Source organism: Phyllobates terribilis, unplaced genomic scaffold (genome assembly GCF_046119375.1).
Source record: "Phyllobates terribilis strain yellow unplaced genomic scaffold, ASM4611937v1 Scaffold_213__1_contigs__length_3403324, whole genome shotgun sequence".
NCBI classification, from domain to species: domain Eukaryota; kingdom Metazoa; phylum Chordata; class Amphibia; order Anura; family Dendrobatidae; genus Phyllobates; species Phyllobates terribilis.
Window position 1 is genome coordinate 1,549,672 of NW_027362973.1, and position 23,140 is coordinate 1,572,811.

At 44.9% G+C, this 23,140-nt stretch overlaps 9 non-coding genes and 3 pseudogenes across 9 annotated transcripts; all 12 read right to left on the reverse strand.

The window, feature by feature from the left end:
* Positions 1-3,574: 3,574 nt before the first annotated feature.
* On the reverse strand, positions 3,575-3,765 carry LOC141214039 (U2 spliceosomal RNA). Its single transcript, XR_012283370.1, has one exon. It is a non-coding gene; the product is annotated as a U2 spliceosomal RNA (small nuclear RNA).
* A 1,115-nt stretch (positions 3,766-4,880) lies between these two features.
* Positions 4,881-5,071, reverse strand: LOC141214054 (U2 spliceosomal RNA). The gene has a single exon (XR_012283384.1). It is a non-coding gene; the product is annotated as a U2 spliceosomal RNA (small nuclear RNA).
* Positions 5,072-6,186: 1,115 nt separating this feature from the next.
* Positions 6,187-6,377, reverse strand: LOC141213847 (U2 spliceosomal RNA). The gene has a single exon (XR_012283183.1). It is a non-coding gene; the product is annotated as a U2 spliceosomal RNA (small nuclear RNA).
* Positions 6,378-7,492: 1,115 nt separating this feature from the next.
* On the reverse strand, positions 7,493-7,665 carry LOC141214103 (U2 spliceosomal RNA; annotated as a pseudogene).
* A 6,825-nt stretch (positions 7,666-14,490) lies between these two features.
* LOC141214064 (U2 spliceosomal RNA) lies at positions 14,491-14,672 on the reverse strand. The gene has a single exon (XR_012283394.1). It is a non-coding gene; the product is annotated as a U2 spliceosomal RNA (small nuclear RNA).
* A 524-nt stretch (positions 14,673-15,196) lies between these two features.
* Positions 15,197-15,312, reverse strand: LOC141214146 (U2 spliceosomal RNA; annotated as a pseudogene).
* A 1,114-nt stretch (positions 15,313-16,426) lies between these two features.
* Positions 16,427-16,609, reverse strand: LOC141214075 (U2 spliceosomal RNA). Its single transcript, XR_012283405.1, has one exon. It is a non-coding gene; the product is annotated as a U2 spliceosomal RNA (small nuclear RNA).
* Positions 16,610-17,398: 789 nt separating this feature from the next.
* On the reverse strand, positions 17,399-17,490 carry LOC141214158 (U2 spliceosomal RNA; annotated as a pseudogene).
* Positions 17,491-18,599: 1,109 nt separating this feature from the next.
* On the reverse strand, positions 18,600-18,790 carry LOC141213849 (U2 spliceosomal RNA). The gene has a single exon (XR_012283184.1). It is a non-coding gene; the product is annotated as a U2 spliceosomal RNA (small nuclear RNA).
* A 1,115-nt stretch (positions 18,791-19,905) lies between these two features.
* Positions 19,906-20,096, reverse strand: LOC141214005 (U2 spliceosomal RNA). Its single transcript, XR_012283336.1, has one exon. It is a non-coding gene; the product is annotated as a U2 spliceosomal RNA (small nuclear RNA).
* A 1,112-nt stretch (positions 20,097-21,208) lies between these two features.
* On the reverse strand, positions 21,209-21,399 carry LOC141214001 (U2 spliceosomal RNA). Its single transcript, XR_012283332.1, has one exon. It is a non-coding gene; the product is annotated as a U2 spliceosomal RNA (small nuclear RNA).
* A 1,112-nt stretch (positions 21,400-22,511) lies between these two features.
* LOC141214002 (U2 spliceosomal RNA) lies at positions 22,512-22,702 on the reverse strand. Its single transcript, XR_012283333.1, has one exon. It is a non-coding gene; the product is annotated as a U2 spliceosomal RNA (small nuclear RNA).
* Positions 22,703-23,140: the final 438 nt, after the last annotated feature.

A 23,140-nucleotide genomic window follows, 5' to 3' on the forward strand; every position in this document is an offset into this window, starting at 1 on the left:
CTCCATCCCCGCTCTCTTAAACTTATGGAGTACTTCCAATTTTGAAATAACAGCAGCATCATGATCCCTTTTGGCTTTCGCTCTCCTAAAACACACCCCTTTAAAATAACATGCAAATTTCTCCTTAGCCCAGTCCCACCACTCTAGCAAATCTTTAAAAAGGTGCTGTTCAGACACACAAGACAAAAACACTTTATTAAAACCAACCTTAACACTCTCCTCTTCCAGCAGGCTTACGTTCAGCTTCCAGAGTCCCTTTCCAAAAGCCAGGGACTCAGCTATACACAGATCTACCACTATCATCTTGTGGTCAGAAAAAGTCGTCATCACGTGGTTGCACTTGGCCACCTTAATCCCTTCAGACATAAAAACATAGTCAATTCGGGAAACACTACGTCCACTATCTGATATGTATGTGAACTTATCACTTGGCCCAACCATCAGACCAGCATCCGTGTAGCGTAAATCCTGCACAATCTGATTTAAAATATTAGACGTAACATCAGTCCTACCTTCCGTAGAGCTCTTACGATCTTTTGCGGATCTGACACAATTAAAATCTCCAGCCACTATAGTGAAGTCTCTGCCTGGTAAAAACAACTTTAGAGACTCCAAAAACCCAACTCTTGCTTGTTTATCAGCAGGGGCATAAACATTAAAAACCCGTACCCGCTGACCTAAAAAATCCACTAATAAAAACAAACATCTCCCAGGTATGATTACTTTAAACTCTAAAACCTTTAGACTGGAATTACACAGTAAAATGCCCACCCCTTCATTCCTGTTTTCTGAGCATGGGGACCAAAAAGATTGCCCCTTATTCCACTCACTCTCATGCGGGGCAGATTTAATTACACATTCCTGCAGACAGACAATATCTGCATTCACACTCTCAATGTACTCCAGTATCCCTGCTCTCCTACAAGCAGAACCAATCCCTCGTACATTCAGAGAAGCAACACACAACGCCATCATAACAACAGGAAAAAATCTCCACCATACCCGATCCATCATGAACCAGGAGAAAACCCACTCCTGCCACCCACTTTTCTACGTATATCAGGCGACTCAGAACTCGAGTCCCTGTTAGAATAACCTGGTCTTAGGGAGACTGGATCTTCCTGCCCCCCAGACCAACACCCCTCCACCTTACTTCTTTTAATCACGGAGGCATAACTCTCCTCCTTGCCATCATCTTCCTCCTCATTTTCACTCCAATCACTGTTAACCCTATCACGCTGCTGAGGGGTTATAGTTCCATCCGAATCAGAATCCTCCTCCTCCAAAACCTCCATTTCCTCACCCCCATCTCTTCCCAAAACAGGATTCACTGACTCCGCCATATTAGACAAATCCATCCCATCACCCGGGCCATGCACATCAGCTACTTTGTTTATTACTTCCAGCCCCTCCCTCAAACCAACTTTCTTCTGGCTCCGCCCCTTTTCCTCCATCTTGGGCACCGCATGGTCTCTTCCCCTACCACCATCTTGTTTTTGGCTTTCCCCCTCTGAGTCTGAGCCTTCGCCCTCCTCCCCACTTTCCTGCCGAGTCTTCTTCTGCCTCTCTTCAGCGTCCACCTGTGACCTAGGAATCTGAGCCCACAATCTACATTTCCTTGCAAGGTGATCTGCATGTCCACACAAATCACACACCTTATTCATTGGGCAACCACTTGCAACATGCCCAGATTTCCCACAACCTCTACAAACATCACCTTGCACTGGACAATCTTTCTGAACATGTCCAAACTCATGACACTTCCTACAATATTCCATCTGTCCATTATAAAAACAAAATCCCCTTTCTCCTCCGATAGAAAACTGTGCAGGAATGCTCTTGGCACCCCCAATAGCTCTATCATCCGGTCTCAGTTTTACAACATATCTCCTCTTGCCATTTAGATAATTGTATTTGTTCTTCATTCTTCCCAAAAATTTAACCTCACTACAATACCGAGCTAAAAAATTGGAAACAGTCTCATCCGGAACTTTAGGGTTATACATGTGCACAACCACATACTTATATGTCTGCTGGAACAGAGGTTCCAGTGCAATAAACACTAGGCATTTCAATTCCTTTTCTTCCTTCATTCGTACCAACTCCATGTAGACTCTCTGGCAAATACTCAAAGAAACAAAAGTGATATCATAAATTCCTTGTTTCGGAAAATCCTGCAGTGCCAATACATCCGTTACCTTCAAGCCATTAATGTTCTTCAAGACATCAACGCAAACTTGGTCCAAACCGATTTCTCCTTCATGACCTGCAGCCACCTTCAGACGGACCGAGTCCTCTAATCCACGTGTTTTCTCCACCATTTTTACAGCAGATAAACACAATCGCCGCTCAATCGCACACTAGGGCCCCACAAGGGGGAACCCCAGTCACAACTGCCCTCCAAACAACACCAGCAGCAGAAAACCACCACTGATCTTGCCAAAAGGCCGAGAAGCGATAACCAGAATTGGTTTCAAACTACGGAGCCACCCAAGGATCCTGAAAAGTCCATTTGTGGAGATGAGCTACTGGACTCCCGTTAAGAAGACATGTTGTCAACCTCTAGATCCCTTACATGCCTGCACTTTTCGGCTTGCTGCTGCTGCAATCCACGCGTTTTAGATCTGCATAACTCCACCTCTTTAAACACAGCACCTTCACCCCCTGCTGTTCCCACCTGCCTCAACACCGTTGGAAGGGAGGAGAACCAATTAAGGCGGGGGGTGGGGTGGAACGAGCAGCTGTCTACCCTTAGCAGGAGGGCTCCTGATTACATACCTCTCCTGCTGCTGCTGCTGCTGGCTGTCCAGCAGCAGACTGAAGGTGGCTGCTGCTGTGCACAGGTATATAAAGGCTCAGAGCCTATTATGACACGCGCAGCCAGCGTTCCATTGCCACATTCCATCTACTGCAGGCAGGATACCTGGCTGGCTGAATGTCGCTGAGAAGCTCACAGAGACCGCCATAAGCAACAGTTTAACAGAATGCCACAGACTAATCAACCAAACTTTTTGGGTTGGGTTCTCTTTTATAGTCTGCAGGCATTAAATGAAAGAAGTCAGTGTTCCAGCAGAAGGAGACAACGTTTCAGAAAAGGCATTGTAGCAAACCAAAAAAGAAATTTTAAGCGCAGCAGAGTAACCAGCGCACATACCTGTTAGCTCAGGTGAGTTTAAAAGGCTGCTGTTGATAACAAGGGCATTTGCTAAATAGATGGTGTGTGTGCAACAATATACTGAAAGGTCAATTATATTGTGCAGCTTATCTCACCACCTGTAGTTATTTAGGTGAAAGCTCCAAAATGCTTGCCTAATATGTCTGTTTATCCAAAAGGAAGTAAAAAGGGAGAGCTAGAAAGATAGCATTGCATCACATTACATGGCAATGCAATGCACAGTTGCTGAAGTTGAACCAAAATGAGCTTGTAATCTGGCTTCTGCAACTTTGAACATGAAAAATCCAATGAGGAGAAGAAAAGCAAAGCCAAAGAGTCCATCCCAAAATCCGACAAACAAGCAAAATGAACAAAAAACATTGAATTCAATTCTTTCTGATTTTAGAAACTGCATTAAAGAAGGGGTGCACCGGTCCTGGAGATACTGCAATACCAGGTCAATGCGTGGAGTGGACAGAGCAAGCTCTTTTTCCATCTCCCTGTTCTAAAAATCCATTTAATATATGGTTCCCAGATAGGGGACGTATCAGATATTAAACTGATAAGAACAGATACTACACTTGATCTTAGCCAAAAGGCCGAGAAGCGATAACCAGAATTGGTTTCAAACTACGGAGCCACCCAAGGATCCTGAAAAGTCCATTTGTGGAGATGAGCTCCTGGACTCCCGTTAAGAAGACATGTTGTCAACCTCTAGATCCCTTACATGCCTGCACTTTTCGGCTTGCTGCTGCTGCAATCCACGCGTTTTAGATCTGCATAACTCCACCTCTTTAAACACAGCACCTTCACCCCCTGCTGTTCCCACCCGCCTCAACACCGTTGGAAGGGAGGAGAACCAATTAAGGCGGGGGGTGGGGTGGAACGAGCAGCTGTCTACCCTTAGCAGGAGGGCTCCTGATTACATACCTCTCCTGCTGCTGCTGCTGCTGGCTGTCCAGCAGCAGACTGAAGGTGGCTGCTGCTGTGCACAGGTATATAAAGGCTCAGAGCCTATTATGACACGCGCAGCCAGCGTTCCATTGCCACATTCCATCTACTGCAGGCAGGATACCTGGCTGGCTGAATGTCGCTGAGAAGCTCACAGAGACCGCCATAAGCAACAGTTTAACAGAATGCCACAGACTAATCAACCAAACTTTTTGGGTTGGGTTCTCTTTTATAGTCTGCAGGCATTAAATGAAAGAAGTCAGTGTTCCAGCAGAAGGAGACAACGTTTCAGAAAAGGCATTGTAGCAAACCAAAAAAGAAATTTTAAGCGCAGCAGAGTAACCAGCGCACATACCTGTTAGCTCAGGTGAGTTTAAAAGGCTGCTGTTGATAACAAGGGCATTTGCTAAATAGATGGTGTGTGTGCAACAATATACTGAAAGGTCAATTATATTGTGCAGCTTATCTCACCACCTGTAGTTATTTAGGTGAAAGCTCCAAAATGCTTGCCTAATATGTCTGTTTATCCAAAAGGAAGTAAAAAGGGAGAGCTAGAAAGATAGCATTGCATCACATTACATGGCAATGCAATGCACAGTTGCTGAAGTTGAACCAAAATGAGCTTGTAATCTGGCTTCTGCAACTTTGAACATGAAAAATCCAATGAGGAGAAGAAAAGCAAAGCCAAAGAGTCCATCCCAAAATCCGACAAACAAGCAAAATGAACAAAAAACATTGAATTCAATTCTTTCTGATTTTAGAAACTGCATTAAAGAAGGGGTGCACCGGTCCTGGAGATACAGCAATACCAGGTCAATGTGTGGAGTGGACAGAGCAAGCTCTTTTTCCATCTCCCTGTTCTAAAAATCCATTTAATATATGGTCCCCAGATAGGGGACGTATCAGATATTAAACTGATAAGAACAGATACTACACTTGATCTTAGCCAAAAGGCCGAGAAGCGATAACCAGAATTGGTTTCAAACTACGGAGCCACCCAAGGATCCTGAAAAGTCCATTTGTGGAGATGAGCTCCTGGACTCCCGTTAAGAAGACATGTTGTCAACCTCTAGATCCCTTACATGCCTGCACTTTTCGGCTTGCTGCTGCTGCAATCCACGCGTTTTAGATCTGCATAACTCCACCTCTTTAAACACAGCACCTTCACCCCCTGCTGTTCCCACCCGCCTCAACACCGTTGGAAGGGAGGAGAACCAATTAAGGCGGGGGGTGGGGTGGAACGAGCAGCTGTCTACCCTTAGCAGGAGGGCTCCTGATTACATACCTCTCCTGCTGCTGCTGCTGCTGGCTGTCCAGCAGCAGACTGAAGGTGGCTGCTGCTGTGCACAGGTATATAAAGGCTCAGAGCCTATTATGACACGCGCAGCCAGCGTTCCATTGCCACATTCCATCTACTGCAGGCAGGATACCTGGCTGGCTGAATGTCGCTGAGAAGCTCACAGAGACCGCCATAAGCAACAGTTTAACAGAATGCCACAGACTAATCAACCAAACTTTTTGGGTTGGGTTCTCTTTTATAGTCTGCAGGCATTAAATGAAAGAAGTCAGTGTTCCAGCAGAAGGAGACAACGTTTCAGAAAAGGCATTGTAGCAAACCAAAAAAGAAATTTTAAGCGCAGCAGAGTAACCAGCGCACATACCTGTTAGCTCAGGTGAGTTTAAAAGGCTGCTGTTGATAACAAGGGCATTTGCTAAATAGATGGTGTGTGTGCAACAATATACTGAAAGGTCAATTATATTGTGCAGCTTATCTCACCACCTGTAGTTATTTAGGTGAAAGCTCCAAAATGCTTGCCTAATATGTCTGTTTATCCAAAAGGAAGTAAAAAGGGAGAGCTAGAAAGATAGCATTGCATCACATTACATGGCAATGCAATGCACAGTTGCTGAAGTTGAACCAAAATGACCTTGTAATCTGGCTTCTGCAACTTTGAACATGAAAAATCCAATGAGGAGAAGAAAAGCAAAGCCAAAGAGTCCATCCCAAAATCCGACAAACAAGCAAAATGAACAAAAAACATTGAATTCAATTCTTTCTGATTTTAGAAACTGCATTAAAGAAGGGGTGCACCGGTCCTGGAGATACTGCAATACCAGGTCAATGCGTGGAGTGGACAGAGCAAGCTCTTTTTCCATCTCCCTGTTCTAAAAATCCATTTAATATATGGTCCCCAGATAGGGGACGTATCAGATATTAAACTGATAAGAACAGATACTACACTTGATCTTAGCCAAAAGGCCGAGAAGCGATAACCAGAATTGGTTTCAAACTACGGAGCCACCCAAGGATCCTGAAAAGTCCATTTGTGGATATGAGCTCCTGGACTCCCGTTAAGAAGACATGTTGTCAACCTCTAGATCCCTTACATGCCTGCACTTTTCGGCTTGCTGCTGCTGCAATCCACGCGTTTTAGATCTGCATAACTCCACCTCTTTAAACACAGCACCTTCACCCCCTGCTGTTCCCACCCGCCTCAACACCGTTGGAAGGGAGGAGAACCAATTAAGGCGGGGGGTGGGGTGGAACGAGCAGCTGTCTACCCTTAGCAGGAGGGCTCCTGATTACATACCTCTCCTGCTGCTGCTGCTGCTGGCTTTCCAGCAGCAGACTGAAGGTGGCTGCTGCTGTGCACAGGTATATAAAGGCTCAGAGCCTATTATGACACGCGCAGCCAGCGTTCCATTGCCACATTCCATCTACTGCAGGCAGGATACCTGGCTGGCTGAATGTCGCTGAGAAGCTCACAGAGACCGCCATAAGCAACAGTTTAACAGAATGCCACAGACTAATCAACCAAACTTTTTGGGTTGGGTTCTCTTTTATAGTCTGCAGGCATTAAATGAAAGAAGTCAGTGTTCCAGCAGAAGGAGACAACGTTTCAGAAAAGGCATTGTAGCAAACCAAAAAAGAAATTTTAAGCGCAGCAGAGTAACCAGCGCACATACCTGTTAGCTCAGGTGAGTTTAAAAGGCTGCTGTTGATAACAAGGGCATTTGCTAAATAGATGGTGTGTGTGCAACAATATACTGAAAGGTCAATTATATTGTGCAGCTTATCTCACCACCTGTAGTTATTTAGGTGAAAGCTCCAAAATGCTTGCCTAATATGTCTGTTTATCCAAAAGGAAGTAAAAAGGGAGAGCTAGAAAGATAGCATTGCATCACATTACATGGCAATGCAATGCACAGTTGCTGAAGTTGAACCAAAATGAGCTTGTAATCTGGCTTCTGCAACTTTGAACATGAAAAATCCAATGAGGAGAAGAAAAGCAAAGCCAAAGAGTCCATCCCAAAATCCGACAAACAAGCAAAATGAACAAAAAACATTGAATTCAATTCTTTCTGATTTTAGAAACTGCATTAAAGAAGGGGTGCACCGGTCCTGGAGATACTGCAATACCAGGTCAATGCGTGGAGTGGACAGAGCAAGCTCTTTTTCCATCTCCCTGTTCTAAAAATCCATTTAATATATGGTCCCCAGATAGGGGACGTATCAGATATTAAACTGATAAGAACAGATCCGTTTTCAAACAAGCTTTATTTAAATCAGACATACATCATAAATTACAAACAAATCACAAAGACTTGAATAAAATATGACATAAAACAAATACAAGGTCAGATTTAAAAAGCGCATAAAAGCATAAAAAGCATAAAACACAGTTTTGCATATAATTTGCATAAATAAATACATATGTCAAATGCAAACACCATAGCTTTTTAACTTTATCTTTTTACAATCAGGTAGTATGAAAACTTTTCACAAAGAACATATCCGATACAATATTTGAAACAAATCACAAATACTGGAATAAAATATGACATAAAACTAATACAGAGTCAGAATTAAAATGCACTTAAAAGCATAAAAAGCATAAAACACAGTTTTGCATATAATTTACATAAATAAATACATATTCCAAATTTGCAAACACCATAGCTTTTTTGCTTCATTGATTCCCATCTTTTTACAATCTCTCAGGTAGTATGTAAACATTTCACAAAGAGCAAGCCCAATACAATCTTTGACAGGAATAAATTCACGTTTAAACAATAATATATTGCGCACTTTCCATAAAGCTTCTTTTAAACAGTTTATTATAAGCCATGCGACTCGTGCTTGTTTCATGGTTGGCCATTTAATTATCCCATATATTATAATGTCACAATTAAGGGTTTGTATACCACATATCCATTTTAGGAGGGTGCCCACCGTCTGCCATAGCTCTTGTGCGTAGGGGCAATCCCACAGTAAATGAAACACTGACTCGTTTGGGGCGCATCTTTCTCTGGGACATCTAGCACTAGCCACCAGCCCCCTATGATGCTGAAAAGCTCTCGTAGGGAGACATTGGTGAACAACCTGCCAAGCTAAATCCTTTTGTGAGTTGCTAAGTGCAGGACAGGCCACGTTGTTCCACACCAGGCGGCACCTGGAGATGGAAAAATTAGACACATCCTCCATCTCCTCATGTCCCTTACAAATAACTGTTAACTTACGTTGATCAAATAAAAGCTGACGATCAACTTGGGTCAGATCATATTCTGAAATGACCTTCTCCAAGATCTTGTAATGCTTAGGGGGAGATAAGAGAAAAGGACAATTAACAGTCATACTGAAGTTCAACTTTCGGAAAAGAAACCCAGTTGTATATCTAAGAAAACAAGAGAAAGCCCCAACATTATTCAAGCTTTTGCAACAAAATACAAAAAACTTGATAAATAAAAACAATTTTAAATCAGGGAACCCTTTACCCCCATTTTTCTTGCTTTTACATACCACCTCCCTCCTCAATTTCTCCATTTTGGATCCCCACAGAAAATAAAACATGGGCTTCATAAGTCTTTTAAGATACAGAGAATTAGGGGGAAAAACCATAGCGGCATACAAAATGATAGGAAGCAAAACCATTTTAATTACAAGAATCTTGCCCTCCATTGTTAGTTTTCGAGTTTGCCATAAAGAGATCTTCTGATTTAATTTATTCAAAACCAAATCCCAGTTTTCAATACCATCATTAGCAGGATTAAACAAGACACCCAGGATCTTGATTCCTACTGTTTGTGTGGGAACCCTAGGCGGATCTGACTCCCATTGACCCATAATCATACAGTCACATTTATTTATATTCAACTTAAACCCAGACCCAGCACTAAAAATTTCAGTAATTAGAATTGCTCTGTTAATAGATGCTGAGCTAGTGCCATATACAGATATGTCATCCATATATCCAATGGCTTTAACTTGTTGTCCACCCCCACCCGGAATAAAAATGCCCCTAACCACCTTGTCCCGACGCAGCAGGCACAACAGTGGCTCAATGGAGCAGACAAATAAAAGTGGGGACATGGGGCAACCTTGTTTAACACCGGAAAGAAGCTCCACCTCTCTAGTTAAAAAACCATTGACTAAAATCCGGGCAGATGACTGTTTGTATAAAAGCGCAATTTTCTGAATAAAAGAATCAGGGAACCCCATCTTTCCCATAACTTTAAAAAGATAAAAGTGGGAGACCCTATCAAACGCTTTCATAAAATCCAAAGATAAAATAGCTAGTGGCTGTTTTCTATCTTTTTGAAACCAGATAAGATCACGAATTAGGTTTAGATGCTCCCAGATTGATCTCCCGGGGACACCACACACCTGATCTGGATGAATTACATTTTTAATAACTGCTTTAAGACGACCAGCAACAACTTTAGCTAAAATCTTGTAGTCTGTATTTAATAGTGAAATAGGCCTCCAATTCTCCAACTTTGATTTATCACCTTTCTTAAAAATTAATGTAATCATACTTTTACGCCATGAATATGGTAATAAATCAGCCTTAGAGGCTTCACAAACTACTTGTATAAAATCCTCCTTAATTAGATCCCAAAAGCAAAGATAAAATTCAATAGGAAGGCCATCTGATCCAGGAGCCTTACCTTTATTAAAACTCTTAAGGGTCTCTTCAATTTCACTGGGTAAAAGTTCTTTAGCTAAAAAAATCTGGTCATCTTTATTTAAAAACTGGGATAAAACATTAAGATTCTCTGTAAAAGCAGGTTCATCAACATTTTTAATACTAAAAAGATCTCTATAAAAATTAGCAGTATGCTCTAAAATGCCCTCAGTGGAAGATTGTCCTTCTAGCTCAGTAATCACTTGTTTTTTGTCACTCATTTTTTTAAAGAAAAACCTTGAGCAGGTCTCACCCTCTTCCAAATATTTCACACGGGTATTAAATATAATTTCTTTACCCTTTTGTTCCAGGAATTTTTGGATTTCTGTCTGGATCTTGGCAATCTCATCATCCACACCAGGTACTCCCCACCCCTTAAGCTTAAGGAGAGTTTGCATCCTGACATTAAAATCTTTAAAACATTTCCTTTTTTCACGTGCCTTCCTTTTACCAATTTTAATAAAAAATTCTTTAATACGGGTTTTAACACACTCCCACCACCCCAACATACTCTGATTTGGGTGTTTCCGTCTTCTCCAACTCTCATACTTTGCATAAAACTCCGCCCTTACCAGTTCGTCTTCTAATAAGAGCACATTCAATTTCCACATACCTTTTCCAACTTTTGCTTCCTGTGGAGTTTGCAATACATTGTATAGTAATACATGATCAGAAAAAATATTTTCTATTAGACCAGCATTCCTAGGTTTAAAAACATCAGAAGAGGAAAAAATAAAATCAATACGAGATGACATCCCTCTACCCCTCCATGTATGCCCAGGGTCAGTAGGGTAGGACTTTCTCCAAGCATCTAATAATTTGAGGTCCGTTGTCAAATGTTTTAACAGACTGGATGTTTTGTCTGTTCTTCCATTAGTATCACCTCCACTCCTCCCCTCCCCCAACATGACACAGTTAAAATCCCCTCCCACTATCACAGGGGACGGACCTGATAAAAACAAAGGGATGACATTAAAAAGGGAAGCACGCTCATTTTTCTCTGGGGATGCATAAACATTAATAAGACGACAGGTAAAACCATTTAAAATAACATGAGTTGATAAGGCACGACCTGGAACTATTTCAGTGATGGATAAAACATTAACATTTTGACATTTGAATAAAATCCCAACCCCGGCAGCTTTATTTTCATTGGACCCTGACCAAATAGAGGGTCCTGCTGACCAGTCCATTTTTAAGTTGGGGTATGACAAATCGTGATCAATACCGCATTCTTGCAGGAAAAAAATGTCAAAGTTCAGAGTCATTAACCAAGCAAACAAAGCAGCCCGTCTAACAGGGCTCTTTAGGCTTCTCACATTTAGTGAGGCAACACGGATTTCTGCCATGTTAGGTGTTTTTTATTGATTCATTATACTCTGAATCTGAATCAATAATTTGTGACAGAGAAGGTGAAGGAAGGGATGACACAGTTCGTAAACTGTCCGTTTCATCTGAGTCCGTGAAATCCTCAATTAAGTTAGTCCCCTCTGGGCTGAGAATTTTTGCAGCACTAGATAGAAAGACTTTACGGGACATCTGAGGCAGGTTATGCTCCTCCTGCGCCTCTTCACGACTTCTCTTACCACTGGCGCTGAGATCCATCCGATCCTCCGAATCCACCCGATCCTCACCAGGCACTGCAGCAGGTGGAATACCCGCAGACCCTCCAGGAGCACCAAGGGACATCATCTCCGGAGCAGGATGACCATCAGGACCAGCAACAGGTTCACCAACCACTGCACGACCTCTATCATCCAGGCAGGCAACAGGACATCCATCAGGAATGGTTCCAGGACATCCATCTGGACTGGCATCAGGACATCCATCTGGACTGGCATCAGGGCATCCATCTGGGTTGGCATCAGGACATCCATCTGGATTGGCATCAGGGCATCCGTCTGGATTGGCATCAGGGCATCCATCTGGATTGGCATCAGGGCATCCGTCTGGACTGGCATCAGGGCAGACATCTGGTCCAACATCTGTGCTGGCATCAGCAGGGGTATCTGGATGGACATCTGGATTGGTACCAACAGCTCCAGATTTTCGCCTCTTTTTTGGTTCCCTCTCATTTCCGCTCTGAGAAGGTGCCATCTCCCCACCAGGTGAAACCTGGACCCCTGCAGGAGTAGGCAAAGGCGTGACCTCGGCTACAGAGGCCGGGTTTTTCCGCAAAGGTACCGACAGAGCATCGACTGAGTCAGACTGTTTTTGACCTTTAGTAATGTCCACAAAGCTTTTTCTGGGGTCACCCGGGCTGACCCTGCTGGCATCAGCAGGAACTCCTGCGGAACTAGCCGCAGGCGCCCGAGAGCCACCACGAGACCTTGTCCGCATCGGACAATTACTGAACAGGTGAGTAGACATTCCGCACCCACTGCAGGTCTTACTGTTCTTACAGTCCTTTGAGGCATGACCCCATTGTCCACAGTTGTGGCACTGACTCATCCGCTCGTTCTTACAATCGCTCTGTATGTGACCAAGGTCACCACACCTACGACACCTGAATGGTTGTCCATCATAGAAGAGGTAGCCATGGTCTCTTCCCAGCACCACTGTGGAGGGGGGGTGCATAAGGCCTTCTACACCCCCAGGGTCAAGTCTGAAGCGTACCATAAAGCGTCGTTTCCCATTCCAGAAACCACTCCGACCTTTGACGTTCCCCGTAAATCTGACAGATGTACAATATCTGCTCAGAAAAAGCTCAATATCATCTGTGGACACATGGGGGTTAAACATGTATACCACAAGGGGAACGTCAACTCCGCCATAGAGACCCGTAAAAATCACTCCGTCCAACAGCTTGCTGTTACGGTGGCCCTTAACGCATTCGTAAAAGTGCTGGCAGGCAACCTTGGTCGAGAACGTGAGAATATATGTACTCTGCCCCTTCTCCTGCAGGCAGTAAACATCATGATCTTTCACGTTCAACAGATCTCTCAAAATCTGTACATAGAACTCACGGGGGTTGTCATATCCGACGTGGTTTGCTGGAACCTCGATACGCACCGAGTTCCTGATCTGGCCGGAGCCAGTGGAAAATTGAAATGAACAAGGCATCTCACCAAAGTGGCAAAGGCTTACCGTCACCACGGGCTCGGCCTTTCGCCTGGGGATCGCAACTTGTTGCCCGGGGACTAAGCCAGCTCCCTAATAGCAGCAGGGGGGTGAAGTCCCACCAAAAGGTGAGACGATCCCCCCAGGCCAAGGAGCCGGGTACCCCGGGCACCTCTCAGCCAAGACCAAGGCAGCAACCGTTAGATCACTGCACCTGATCTCAGCCAAAAGGCCGAGAAGCGATAACCAGAATTGGTTTCAAACTACGGAGCCACCCAAGGATCCTGAAAAGTCCATTTGTGGAGATGAGCTCCTGGACTCCCGTTAAGAAGACATGTTGTCAACCTCTAGATCCCTTACATGCCTGCACTTTTCGGCTTGCTGCTGCTGCAATCCACGCGTTTTAGATCTGCATAACTCCACCTCTTTAAACACAGCACCTTCACCCCCTGCTGTTCCCACCCGCCTCAACACCGTTGGAAGGGAGGAGAACCAATTAAGGCGGGGGGTGGGGTGGAACGAGCAGCTGTCTACCCTTAGCAGGAGGGCTCCTGATTACATACCTCTCCTGCTGCTGCTGCTGCTGGCTGTCCAGCAGCAGACTGAAGGTGGCTGCTGCTGTGCACAGGTATATAAAGGCTCAGAGCCTATTATGACACGCGCAGCCAGCGTTCCATTGCCACATTCCATCTACTGCAGGCAGGATACCTGGCTGGCTGAATGTCGCTGAGAAGCTCACAGAGACCGCCATAAGCAACAGTTTAACAGAATGCCACAGACTAATCAACCAAACTTTTTGGGTTGGGTTCTCTTTTATAGTCTGCAGGCATTAAATGAAAGAAGTCAGTGTTCCAGCAGAAGGAGACAACGTTTCAGAAAAGGCATTGTAGCAAACCAAAAAAGAAATTTTAAGCGCAGCAGAGTAACCAGCGCACATACCTGTTAGCTCAGGTGAGTTTAAAAGGCTGCTGTTGATAACAAGGGCATTTGCTAAATAGATGGTGTGTGTGCAACAATATACTGAAAGGTCAATTATATTGTGCAGCTTATCTCACCACCTGTAGTTATTTAGGTGAAAGCTCCAAAATGCTTGCCTAATATGTCTGTTTATCCAAAAGGAAGTAAAAAGGGAGAGCTAGAAAGATAGCATTGCATCACATTACATGGCAATGCAATGCACAGTTGCTGAAGTTGAACCAAAATGAGCTTGTAATCTGGCTTCTGCAACTTTGAACATGAAAAATCCAATGAGGAGAAGAAAAGCAAAGCCAAAGAGTCCATCCCAAAATCCGACAAACAAGCAAAATGAACAAAAAACATTGAATTCAATTCTTTCTGATTTTAGAAACTGCATTAAAGAAGGGGTGCACCGGTCCTGGAGATACTGCAATACCAGGTCAATGCGTGGAGTGGACAGAGCAAGCTCTTTTTCCATCTCCCTGTTCTAAAAATCCATTTAATATATGGTCCCCAGATAGGGGACGTATCAGATATTAAACTGATAAGAACAGATTTTTTGATTGAAGCTGCATCCAAGGCACTGAAAAATGTGACCGAAGTCACACCAAAACAGCGCACGAGGCGAGGATTCATGTGGACCCTTCCCGTAGGAGAGGGTCCCCAATAAACCATCCTCATCCCTCCGAGCCAGAAGGCCACAGCGAGGGTCAGGGATCTCCGATGCTCTCCCTAGCCGAAGCCGGAGAAGAGCCGTTTTCGTGCTCCCAGCTTCCATCTAGGCTGCCACCCTAGTGGAGCTGGAGCCTGTGTTGGTTTCTCAGCCCAAAGCTGACCGGACCTCCGACCGGGTTTATAAAAATTCCCCTTCCTAGCCCGGAGGCCAGGAATAGGGGGGGTTGCTCAGAAAGTATGATTGGCAAAGGTGCGGCGTGCTACGAAGCCAAGTCTTTCTGGGGTTCCCAGTCCCAGTAAGCTTGGACTCCCACCAGGGCGCCTACTCCTGGGGCACATTGCTCCAAAGCCCTCACACTTACCCAGACTAGTGACTTCGATCCTGGAGGGCCATGTTTTCCATCAGATAACTCTATGAGCCACCTGGCGTACTAACAAGTGCACCAAACCAGTGTGTAATATGCATCAATTTACTAGGGCAGCCCAAGGACAAAACTGCCTTTTCAAATGATACTACACTTGATCTTAGCCAAAAGGCCGAGAAGCGATAACCAGAATTGGTTTCAAACTACGGAGCCACCCAAGGATCCTGAAAAGTCCATTTGTGGAGATGAGCTCCTGGACTCCCGTTAAGAAGACATGTTGTCAACCTCTAGATCCCTTACATGCCTGCACTTTTCGGCTTGCTGCTGCTGCAATCCACGCGTTTTAGATCTGCATAACTCCACCTCTTTAAACACAGCACCTTCACCCCCTGCTGTTCCCACCCGCCTCAACACCGTTGGAAGGGAGGAGAACCAATTAAGGCGGGGGGTGGGGTGGAACGAGCAGCTGTCTACCCTTAGCAGGAGGGCTCCTGATTACATACCTCTCCTGCTGCTGCTGCTGCTGGCTGTCCAGCAGCAGACTGAAGGTGGCTGCTGCTGTGCACAGGTATATAAAGGCTCAGAGCCTATTATGACACGCGCAGCAGCGTTCCATTGCCACATTCCATCTACTGCAGGCAGGATACCTGGCTGGCTGAATGTCGCTGAGAAGCTCACAGAGACCGCCATAAGCAACAGTTTAACAGAATGCCACAGACTAATCAACCAAACTTTTTGGGTTGGGTTCTCTTTTATAGTCTGCAGGCATTAAATGAAAGAAGTCAGTGTTCCAGCAGAAGGAGACAACGTTTCAGAAAAGGCATTGTAGCAAACCAAAAAAGAAATTTTAAGCGCAGCAGAGTAACCAGCGCACATACCTGTTAGCTCAGGTGAGTTTAAAAGGCTGCTGTTGATAACAAGGGCATTTGCTAAATAGATGGTGTGTGTGCAACAATATACTGAAAGGTCAATTATATTGTGCAGCTTATCTCACCACCTGTAGTTATTTAGGTGAAAGCTCCAAAATGCTTGCCTAATATGTCTGTTTATCCAAAAGGAAGTAAAAAGGGAGAGCTAGAAAGATAGCATTGCATCACATTACATGGCAATGCAATGCACAGTTGCTGAAGTTGAACCAAAATGAGCTTGTAATCTGGCTTCTGCAACTTTGAACATGAAAAATCCAATGAGGAGAAGAAAAGCAAAGCCAAAGAGTCCATCCCAAAATCCGACAAACAAGCAAAATGAACAAAAAACATTGAATTCAATTCTTTCTGATTTTAGAAACTGCATTAAAGAAGGGGTGCACCGGTCCTGGAGATACTGCAATACCAGGTCAATGCGTGGAGTGGACAGAGCAAGCTCTTTTTCCATCTCCCTGTTCTAAAAATCCATTTAATATATGGTCCCCAGATAGGGGACGTATCAGATATTAAACTGATAAGAACAGATTTTTTTTTTTATCGAAAGCCCGAATTCGTGTACAAAACCCGAGTGCGCTTAAAAAAGTGACAAGTGCCACAAAAAAAGTGCACTAGGATGCTGGTCTTCTTGAAACCCTCTCCAAAAGGAGAAGGGTCCCCCAAACCATTCCCCGTCCCTCCGAGCCAGAAGGCCACAGTGAGGAACAGGGACAAATAGCCACCTCCAGCCGGAGCCAGAGGCGACCCAATCTTACCCCCAGCACCTGCCCGAGTTCTCACCCGAGCAAGGCACTGGGAGCCAAAGACTGTGCTCCCCTCCCGGAAGAGGGGAGCCAACAACGCTCTCCTCCCGAAAGAGGAGAGCCAGGGGGGTTCAGGGGGGAGCGGAACCTGATGGCCACACACTCCCCCCCTAGACCTGCCAAGAGAGGAACCCGTAAGGGAACCGCATCCCGACAAAATCCTAGTAGGACGTGACACACGTGAATAAGTGGACACACAGTGACAAAGAAATTAAATAAATAGTGAAGGTTTCACAGTATAATACTGCCCGGACCTTCGACCGGGAATTGAAAAATTCCCCATCCTAAGGCCAGAAGGCCCGGAATAAGGGTGTGTGCGAAGAAAGAAAATTTAAAGTGCTTGTGCAAATGTGCCATAAACTCAAGTGGGGTTCCCAATCCCAGTGAGTTAAGGCACCCCAGGGTCACCACTCCTGGGGCACTTCACACTTCGGGCTTTCGATCTTCCCCGGCCCAATGGCGTCGATCCTGGGGGGCCATGCTTTCCACCAGATGACTATATTAGCCACCTGGCGTACTAACAAGCGCCTAAACCCCAGTGTGCATAATGTATCAATCTACTAGGGCGGCCAACATCCAAAACCGCCTTTTCGAAAGATACTACACTTGATCTTAGCCAAAAGGCCGAGAAGCGATAACCAGAATTGGTTTCAAACTACGGAGCCACCCAAGGATCCTGAAAAGTCCATTTGTGGAGATGAGCTCCTGGACTCCCGTTAAGAAGACATGTTGTCAACCTCTAGATCCCTTACATGCCTGCACTTTTCGGCTTGCTGCTGCTGCAATCCACGCGTTTTAGATCTGCATAACTCCACCTCTTTAAACACAGCACCTTCACCCCCTGCTGTTCCCACCCGCCTCAACACCGTTGGAAGGGAGGAGAACCAATTAAGGCGGGGGGTGGGGTGGAACGAGCAGCTGTCTACCCTTAGCAGGAGGGCTCCTGATTACATACCTCTCCTGCTGCTGCTGGCTGTCCAGCAGCAGACTGAAGGTGGCTGCTGCTGTGCACAGGTATATAAAGGCTCAGAGCCTATTATGACACGCGCAGCAGCGTTCCATTGCCACATTCCATCTACTGCAGGCAGGATACCTGGCTGGCTGAATGTCGCTGAGAAGCTCACAGAGACCGCCATAAGCAACAGTTTAACAGAATGCCACAGACTAATCAACCAAACTTTTTGGGTTGGGTTCTCTTTTATAGTCTGCAGGCATTAAATGAAAGAAGTCAGTGTTCCAGCAGAAGGAGACAACGTTTCAGAAAAGGCATTGTAGCAAACCAAAAAAAGAAATTTTAAGCGCAGCAGAGTAACCAGCGCACATACCTGTTAGCTCAGGTGAGTTTAAAAGGCTGCTGTTGATAACAAGGGCATTTGCTAAATAGATGGTGTGTGTGCAACAATATACTGAAAGGTCAATTATATTGTGCAGCTTATCTCACCACCTGTAGTTATTTAGGTGAAAGCTCCAAAATGCTTGCCTAATATGTCTGTTTATCCAAAAGGAAGTAAAAAGGGAGAGCTAGAAAGATAGCATTGCATCACATTACATGGCAATGCAATGCACAGTTGCTGAAGTTGAACCAAAATGAGCTTGTAATCTGGCTTCTGCAACTTTGAACATGAAAAATCCAATGAGGAGAAGAAAAGCAAAGCCAAAGAGTCCATCCCAAAATCCGACAAACAAGCAAAATGAACAAAAAACATTGAATTCAATTCTTTCTGATTTTAGAAACTGCATTAAAGAAGGGGTGCACCGGTCCTGGAGATACTGCAATACCAGGTCAATGCGTGGAGTGGACAGAGCAAGCTCTTTTTCCATCTCCCTGTTCTAAAAATCCATTTAATATATGGTCCCCAGATAGGGGACGTATCAGATATTAAACTGATAAGAACAGATACTACACTTGATCTTAGCCAAAAGGCCGAGAAGCGATAACCAGAATTGGTTTCAAACTACGGAGCCACCCAAGGATCCTGAAAAGTCCATTTGTGGAGATGAGCTCCTGGACTCCCGTTAAGAAGACATGTTGTCAACCTCTAGATCCCTTACATGGCTGCACTTTTCGGCTTGCTGCTGCTGCAATCCACGCGTTTTAGATCTGCATAACTCCACCTCTTTAAACACAGCACCTTCACCCCCTGCTGTTCCCACCCGCCTCAACACCGTTGGAAGGGAGGAGAACCAATTAAGGCGGGGGGTGGGGTGGAACGAGCAGCTGTCTACCCTTAGCAGGAGGGCTCCTGATTACATACCTCTCCTGCTGCTGCTGCTGCTGGCTGTCCAGCAGCAGACTGAAGGTGGCTGCTGCTGTGCACAGGTATATAAAGGCTCAGAGACTATTATGACACGCGCAGCCAGCGTTCCATTGCCACATTCCATCTACTGCAGGCAGGATACCTGGCTGGCTGAATGTCGCTGAGAAGCTCACAGAGACCGCCATAAGCAACAGTTTAACAGAATGCCACAGACTAATCAACCAAACTTTTTGGGTTGGGTTCTCTTTTATAGTCTGTAGGCATTAAATGAAAGAAGTCAGTGTTCCAGCAGAAGGAGACAACGTTTCAGAAAAGGCATTGTAGCAAAACAAAAAAAAAATTTTAAGCGCAGCAGAGTAACCAGCGCACATACCTGTTAGCTCAGGTGAGTTTAAAAGGCTGCTGTTGATAACAAGGGCATTTGCTAAATAGATGGTGTGTGTGCAACAATATACTGAAAGGTCAATTATATTGTGCAGCTTATCTCACCACCTGTAGTTATTTAGGTGAAAGCTCCAAAATGCTTGCCTAATATGTCTGTTTATCCAAAAGGAAGTAAAAAGGGAGAGCTAGAAAGATAGCATTGCATCACATTACATGGCAATGCAATGCACAGTTGCTGAAGTTGAACCAAAATGAGCTTGTAATCTGGCTTCTGCAACTTTGAACATGAAAAATCCAATGAGGAGAAGAAAAGCAAAACCAAAGAGTCCATCCCAAAATCCGACAAACAAGCAAAATGAACAAAAAACATTGAATTCAATTCTTTCTGATTTTAGAAACTGCATTAAAGAAGGGGTGCACCGGTCCTGGAGATACTGCAATACCAGGTCAATGCGTGGAGTGGACAGAGCAAGCTCTTTTTCCATCTCCCTGTTCTAAAAATCCATTTAATATATGGTCCCCAGATAGGGGACGTATCAGATATTAAACTGATAAGAACAGATACTACACTTGATCTTAGCCAAAAGGCCGAGAAACGATAACCAGAATTGGTTTCAAACTACGGAGCCACCCAAGGATCCTGAAAAGTCCATTTGTGGAGATGAGCTCCTGGACTCCCGTTAAGAAGACATGTTGTCAACCTCTAGATCCCTTACATGCCTGCACTTTTCGGCTTGCTGCTGCTGCAATCCACGCGTTTTAGATCTGCATAACTCCACCTCTTTAAACACAGCACCTTCACCCCCTGCTGTTCCCACCCGCCTCAACACCGTTGGAAGGGAGGAGAACCAATTAAGGCGGGGGGTGGGGTGGAACGAGCAGCTGTCTACCCTTAGCAGGAGGGCTCCTGATTACATACCTCTCCTGCTGCTGCTGCTGGCTGTCCAGCAGCAGACTGAAGGTGGCTGCTGCTGTGCACAGGTATATAAAGGCTCAGAGCCTATTATGACACGCGCAGCCAGCGTTCCATTGCCACATTCCATCTACTGCAGGCAGGATACCTGGCTGGCTGAATGTCGCTGAGAAGCTCACAGAGACCGCCATAAGCAACAGTTTAACAGAATGCCACAGACTAATCAACCAAACTTTTTGGGTTGGGTTCTCTTTTATAGTCTGCAGGCATTAAATGAAAGAAGTCAGTGTTCCAGCAGAAGGAGACAACGTTTCAGAAAAGGCATTGTAGCAAACCAAAAAAGAAATTTTAAGCGCAGCAGAGTAACCAGCGCACATACCTGTTAGCTCAGGTGAGTTTAAAAGGCTGCTGTTGATAACAAGGGCATTTGCTAAATAGATGGTGTGTGTGCAACAATATACTGAAAGGTCAATTATATTGTGCAGCTTATCTCACCACCTGTAGTTATTTAGGTGAAAGCTCCAAAATGCTTGCCTAATATGTCTGTTTATCCAAAAGGAAGTAAAAAGGGAGAGCTAGAAAGATAGCATTGCATCACATTACATGGCAATGCAATGCACAGTTGCTGAAGTTGAACCAAAATGAGCTTGTAATCTGGCTTCTGCAACTTTGAACATGAAAAATCCAATGAGGAGAAGAAAAGCAAAGCCAAAGAGTCCATCCCAAAATCCGACAAACAAGCAAAATGAACAAAAAACATTGAATTCAATTCTTTCTGATTTTAGAAACTGCATTAAAGAAGGGGTGCACCGGTCCTGGAGATACTGCAATACCAGGTCAATGCGTGGAGTGGACAGAGCAAGCTCTTTTTCCATCTCCCTGTTCTAAAAATCCATTTAATATATGGTCCCCAGATAGGGGACGTATCAGATATTAAACTGATAAGAACAGATACTACACTTGATCTTAGCCAAAAGGCTGAGAAGCGATAACCAGAATTGGTTTCAAACTACGGAGCCACCCAAGGATCCTGAAAAGTCCATTTGTGGAGATGAGCTCCTGGACTCCCGTTAAGAAGACATGTTGTCAACCTCTAGATCCCTTACATGCCTGCACTTTTCGGCTTGCTGCTGCTGCAATCCACGCGTTTTAGATCTGCATAACTCCACCTCTTTAAACACAGCACCTTCACCCCCTGCTGTTCCCACCCGCCTCAACACCGTTGGAAGGGAGGAGAACCAATTAAGGCGGGGGGTGGGGTGGAACGAGCAGCTGTCTACCCTTAGCAGGAGGGCTCCTGATTACATACCTCTCCTGCTGCTGCTGCTGGCTGTCCAGCAGCAGACTGAAGGTGGCTGCTGCTGTGCACAGGTATATAAAGGCTCAGAGCCTATTATGACACGCGCAGCCAGCGTTCCATTGCCACATTCCATCTACTGCAGGCAGGATACCTGGCTGGCTGAATGTCGCTGAGAAGCTCACAGAGACCGCCATAAGCAACAGTTTAACAGAATGCCACAGACTAATCAACCAAACTTTTTGGGTTGGGTTCTCTTTTATAGTCTGCAGGCATTAAATGAAAGAAGTCAGTGTTCCAGCAGAAGGAGACAACGTTTCAGAAAAGGCATTGTAGCAAACCAAAAAAGAAATTTTAAGCGCAGCAGAGTAACCAGCGCACATACCTGTTAGCTCAGGTGAGTTTAAAAGGCTGCTGTTGATAACAAGGGCATTTGCTAAATAGATGGTGTGTGTGCAACAATATACTGAAAGGTCAATTATATTGTGCAGCTTATCTCACCACCTGTAGTTATTTAGGTGAAAGCTCCAAAATGCTTGCCTAATATGTCTGTTTATCCAAAAGGAAGTAAAAAGGGAGAGCTAGAAAGATAGCATTGCATCACATTACATGGCAATGCAATGCACAGTTGCTGAAGTTGAACCAAAATGAGCTTGTAATCTGGCTTCTGCAACTTTGAACATGAAAAATCCAATGAGGAGAAGAAAAGCAAAGCCAAAGAGTCCATCCCAAAATCCGACAAACAAGCAAAATGAACAAAAAACATTGAATTCAATTCTTTCTGATTTTAGAAACTGCATTAAAGAAGGGGTGCACCGGTCCTGGAGATACTGCAATACCAGGTCAATGCGTGGAGTGGACAGAGCAAGCTCTTTTTCCATCTCCCTGTTCTAAAAATCCATTTAATATATGGTCCCCAGATAGGGGACGTATCAGATATTAAACTGATAAGAACAGATACTACACTTGATCTTAGCCAAAAGGCTGAGAAGCGATAACCAGAATTGGTTTCAAACTACGGAGCCACCCAAGGATCCTGAAAAGTCCATTTGTGGAGATGAGCTCCTGGACTCCCGTTAAGAAGACATGTTGTCAACCTCTAGATCCCTTACATGCCTGCACTTTTCGGCTTGCTGCTGCTGCAATCCACGCGTTTTAGATCTGCATAACTCCACCTCTTTAAACACAGCACCTTCACCCCCTGCTGTTCCCACCCGCCTCAACACCGTTGGAAGGGAGGAGAACCAATTAAGGCGGGGAGTGTGGTGAAACGAGCAGCTGTCTACCCTTAGCAGGAGGGCTCCTGATTACATACCTCTCCTGCTGCTGCTGCTGCTGGCTGTCCAGCAGCAGACTGAAGGTGGCTGCTGCTGTGCACAGGTATATAAAGGCTCAGAGCCTATTATGACACGCGCAGCCAGCGTTCCATTGCCA